The sequence below is a fragment of the Lissotriton helveticus genome, chromosome 4_1, assembly GCF_964261635.1.
Source record: "Lissotriton helveticus chromosome 4_1, aLisHel1.1, whole genome shotgun sequence".
Lineage (NCBI taxonomy): Eukaryota > Metazoa > Chordata > Amphibia > Caudata > Salamandridae > Lissotriton > Lissotriton helveticus.
The window spans coordinates 522,573,633-522,579,601 of record NC_136063.1 but is presented as its reverse complement, the minus strand read 5'-3'; positions in this window follow the sequence as shown (position 1 = coordinate 522,579,601).

Genomic DNA, 5,969 nt, shown 5'->3' with positions numbered 1-5,969 from the left:
CTATTCCCCTATGAACCCACAAACCCGCTACGTAAATATATCATGCACAAATTAAATACCATAACATTTATTACTTTAAAAAAATTAAACAAAAATGATATATAATTTTAACACATATACTAGCATATATAATACTAAAAGAAAATCGATATTATGGAAAACGATATTTTAAATACGACATTATGGAAATCGATATTTTATACCTCAATTTCGATATTCTATCCAACTATATTTTGGTAATTCGATATTCTGGCCTCTCTATATTTTTTATTCCATATTCTGGCCAGTCGATATTTCAAATTCGATATTTTGGGTGCTTGCCCTGGTTACCACCTGTTTCTGGTTAGTGGTAAATTGCATGCGGAATGGGGCGTATTTTTGCTATTTGCGAATGGTTTGTACATTGTCATTAGCAACTTGCAAATTGCGAGTTGCTATTTTCTGAACGCAAAAACCAGTCAAATTTTTTGCGAGTCAGTATTCATTCGCATCGCAATTTTGAAAATGGTCGTACATCTGGGCCGTTGTGTGCAAACCTGAACCCCTCTATGCACTGAGCTTAATTCCAGAAGCTTTGCTCCCAGCACCGTGTGGCCTGCTCGTGAGCAGCCACCAACCGGAGGCCCCTTTTCCTCTTTGGATAACATTGGGCCTCAGCACTCTGTAACCGGCCGCCTTAGTGCCACTGAGGGTGCTCTTGAAGGGCATCCTTTACCCTGGGGGAACCCTTGTTCTAACCCCAGAAACTCAACCATCAAAACCGTTAACTTAAAATAAAACGATAACCAGGTGGTTTGTATGGAAACCTAAAAAATTTAGGGGCCCATTAGGATGGCGGGCGGACTTTGACCGCCCGCCATCCTGTTGGTGAAAGGGACCACCCACCATAAGGACGGGGGTCCCGCGGGCAGCAATAAGGATGCGCCCGCCACAGTGGTGGGCGCATCCTGCATTCCTACCATTGTGGCGGGCGGTGCACTCAGCACCGCCCGCTACAATGGCAGGAAGGCATGCTGTGCACTTCCATGCACAGCATGGCAGGCACCGCGCGGTGCCTGCCATGCTCTGCATGGAACTGCTGGGGGTACCATAGGTACCCCCCATGTGCACCCCCCAACCCCCACCGGAGTCCCTGAGGGCCCGCAACGGGCCCCTGCAGGGAGTCTCCATATGCCTTTGCCGCCACAGAAAGGCATTGTTTAAAGCCCATGCTAATATGGATGGCGGTGTCTGATAGACACCGCCACCATATAAACCATTTTCCGCCCCGGTCGCCTTGCGACCGGGGCGGAAAAGCGGCGGACGGTCTTTCCGTCCGCCGTGGACCCCCCAGCCATACTAATATGGCGGGGGGTTATTCCGGAGCAGATGACGGGCGGATTGCCCCCACCAGGCCGGCGATGACCACCGCTGGCCTGGCGGGGGCAATCCGCCCGCCATCCTAATGGGCCCCTTTGTTTTGATATGAACAGTTTTACTCACCTTTTATCCAGGAAATGTCCCAGTGTGATAGCTAGGCATATCATACTGAGTAGCAAAAATAATCTTAAAAGTAACTTAAAAAGTAATTGCAAAGTAACTGAAAAGTTATTCCAACTGTTTCTGAACAATTGACCTACCAGCATCTACATTCAACTGTATTCAATTGTATTATCAGAAATGTACTATTTTTACTTACCTGCACCAAGATTGGATTGGTTCTAAAACAAAAAGGCAACAAAGAAAACGTTTTTCACAAATCAATTGGTCAGAGTTCAGTCTTTGAGTATGTGAAATCATTTCTTACCTGAGAGTTTACAATAAATAAATAACACTACCCTCTGAAATAACCTTACTGCTCGCCCACACTACCACAAATGGCGAGTAAGGTATTATCTACTTTAGCCTCTGCCTACATCCAGGATTTATGCCTCCAAAAAATGTGCTTAAGTCTCTAACAGGCTAGGCTAAGTTTTGGATGAACGTTAAAGCAGGTGGTACATTATTAGACTGTAATTTAAACAGGGGTTGTCCAACTTGCACTCTCATCTCACTATAGACTTTGCATCTGTGTCTTTCCTGCCTAGGAGGAGTTCCGATGTTTGCTGGTCTTTGCAGGAGAGCAATATGAAGATCAGGAACAGCTGCTCAAAGCTCAAAGGAGAAAGAGAACGAGTAGTGGATGAATGGCCCAGTTTCAAACCTATTTACCAAATAATCAATTCTACGTGGCCTTGATGACCCTAATATATGATTTGACAAACCTAATATGCTTCAGCACAGAACAATAATCACAGGCCTAGAATACTCAACCTACAATAGCTCATTCCCAATCCTACACACATTGCAAGACACACCTTAGATAGTAATTTTGACAAACCAGACTTAGTCACACTCCAAAAGCCTGCTCCAGTTATGTAGTCAGGTGATTACCTGGTTGCTTTCCAAAACAATAAACCACCCCTCACCTCAGAAAAACTCAGTCTACCTGCAAATACATATCGATCTTGGACAAGGTGAATTTAGAGAACCTTGAAACCCAACTTAGGGCCCCATTAGGATGGTGGGCGCATCCTAATTGCAGGCATGGGACCCCTGCCCTTATGGCGGGTGGTCACTATATACGATGGAATGGCGGGAGGACAAAGTCCGCCCGTTGTCCTAATGGGCCCCTTACTTTCAAGACTACTGCGGACAGATTAATCTCAGTTAAAAAAAAAAACGTATGGGTGACTCCATGAATATTTGAGTATATTAATACCTCCAAAAATGTCAAAACATACCAAAGGAAATACATGCCACTGGATGAATGCAGATGTAAAAGAGCTAAAAAAAATTGCACAGCTTCAGTGGACCTGGTTCAAAATAAACAACCCTCAATAACAAGTATACTTACACATACGTATTATAATTTGCAATTTCTTCAATCAAAAAAGCTAAAACAAAGAGCTAATCAAGCAGAATCCACATAGTAAAATGCCCCAATAAAGAATTTGACATAATTCTCACAAAAGTTTGGAATCCAAAGTTCACTGAAGGAATTAGTCTTACTTCTTAGGAATTTCATCATAAACTGGCAACTCATTGCACAACCAAAGCAGATATGTTGGATTTGGTTGCATTACCACGCTTGGTTTTACCATGTACGTCTTTACATCGTAGAGCTTTACAACATATACCATTACCATGCTTATACATTCACATACATAAAAAATGCACTAACCACGCAAACGACTAGCATGCACACTTCCACCAGGCATACCATTACATTGGATTTTTAATATTAATACTTTTATACGTTATTTAAATTGCCAATGTTGATTATACCTCAAAATTTGAAAAATGCTTTCATTAAAAGTAAAGATTATGCTTTTAACACTATACTTTACATGTAGAGTAACACTGCCACCGTCTGATGAATGTAAATAATAATACTAATTTAAATACCTATTTACAAATGTTAGTAATTAAATATACTATGCACTAAATGCTTACCAAATACTCACGTTCTATCAGATAAATTCTGCTGTCTTCATATACTGCTTAACTCATCCCCAAAACACCCGGTTGGTATAATATTCGCTTGCATTTCCATATTTCAAATGCCCGTTACAACAATGTTGTTGAGTGTCAAAGAGGTTTTTGTGCATAAAAACAGACAATTTCGAGCAGACAACCTAAAATAAATTAATCCAATAATAAAATGTGGCTGCGTACACAAAACAAACATAAATATGAACTACGATTCAGGGAGCTGATGTGGATTTGCGTGGTAAATCTTGTGTTGTAATGACTTACGTAGAAACGGTAAATTCAGTGTAAAAAATGTGTGGTAATTGTAGTTCGTTGTAAAAACTACATGGTAAAGGCTATTTCCTGTTGGATTCATAATTAACATTCAAAATAAAAAACAAACAGCACAAACTTGCTTGCAAAAAAATCCATCCAGAGGAAGGTTAACCCAGCCTCTGCTTTATTTCAAACAAATATAACCAACTAAATGTACGGATCCCGTTAAAGCTAGCAGGCAAGCAGGTTTCCCTTCTGACCACAAACCCCCTCCCTCCCGCTCCCCAAAATATTCTAAAACATTCTTCAAACACCCTCAGCTGCCATCCCAGGCAGAACACTGATCAACAATGCTTTAATGCAACAACCTTTTCCAAAAGACTTAAAAGACCATTCCTAAGCAAACTAAGAAAGAGCAGCCTTTGCCTGATTGTCAAAAATCTTTGAAGATGACTGCCTACTTTACAACAGGATTCCATCAAGAAAGAGGCACAGAATCAGCCCTAATCTCCATCTAGGACAACATTTAAAATATAGTAGACCAGAATATTATCTCCCATCTTTCATTTAGCAATCCATTTGAATTAATCTAACCCTATTCAAAACACTGGTATGCATGCTTGAAAGCTCAACAGTGCAAACTTAATACAACTAATCCTAAAAAGAAAAGAAAGGTTAGCACATTACTAATCTACTACTTGTTTACTTCTAACCTTGTCCCAGAGTAGAAAGTTATTCGCTGCAAATCACTTCAATAATCCATAGCAAGCATAACATAAATACAATTTACAATTACAATAAGTCACTGGTTACAACTGCTGTCCATTATTGAAGACCACCTAGTTCAGACCTGCTGCTTGGCATAGAGAGCTTATGGTACACCCTTACATTGATTTGAAGAAAAAATGACACCCCAGAATTAAAGGAGTCTAGAAATTAAACTCGCTCCCTCTTCAGTCTGGCTATGACACTCTGCTGTTGCTTCAATGCTACATTTCCATGACATTGGAATCTTCCAGAATACTGTTGCACCAGGATGTGGAATCTGGTGGCCACGCATCTCAAATATCATAAAAGGGGAGATGAATGCCCTATCTAGAAATGTCTCAAACAACAGATATTTTCTCCTAGAAAGTCAGTTCAATGACAGGTCAAAGAGAAATGTCTGTACCATTGCATCTTTCCCAAATATATTAGCGGATACAGATTGTACCCTCGTCCAGCCAATAACACCACAGACAAAAGTACATGTCTTTGCAGCAAAAAAATACAAATTCTACAAATGTACAGATGATCTTCAATGCAGAGCCTTTGTTTCCACCTATGTTCTCATTACATGGGAACAGCACATTTTGCTTGCATACAGAACAAAAGCGTTGCCCCAAAAATTATGAGGCATCATAAATGCTAGACCATATGGTGTTGGATATGTAGGCTTGCAAACTTTATTCTAGTACAGCAGCATTCATATTCATCAGGAGATCCTGGAATCTTCCCATCAATTCCAAAGCAACCAAGGATGCCAGATGCTCAAAGACCATCTTTATCATCTCTGTAGAATCTCCTGGATAAAATATAATTGAGAAAAAGACCACCAACAACTCTAACAACACAGACATTTTTCGCAAATACTCTGCAACTAATACCATTATGTGACTAAAAACCTGCATTCAACTAATTCAGAAAAACTTGAATTCAGTCTTTGCCAAAAATAGCTCCATATATACCCAGATTTAGGCCTTGTTCTCTGATATGAATCATTATGGCTTCACCCCGAACTGACAGACACTGAACTTCCACTGAGGGCCAGATGTGCGACAATTTCATTTTGTGCGTAGTATAATTGCGATTTTTTGCGATTCGTAATAAGAGACTCTTGGGATTTCTCAATGAGGTAGTGTATGCAGTGCTGGTCACTCCATGGGCGTTTAGTGGTGTTGATGAAGTGGATGCAGCTGCCACATGCGAAGATGGGGCCAAGGGTGCGACCTGCCTTGTGGCTCAGTGTGGTGAAGAGTTGGGTGAGTTCGATGTTAGCAAAAATTTGCCAGATGGTAATGGATTTGGAGTTGTTGTGGTATGTGAGGTGGAGGCTCAGCTCAGGAATGGGTACGTAGCCCATGGAGTAGATGGCTTGAAGTGTGATGATTTTGATGGTGTCGGTGAAGCGTTATCAGCCTCTGTGGGCCCTGCATGTGAGT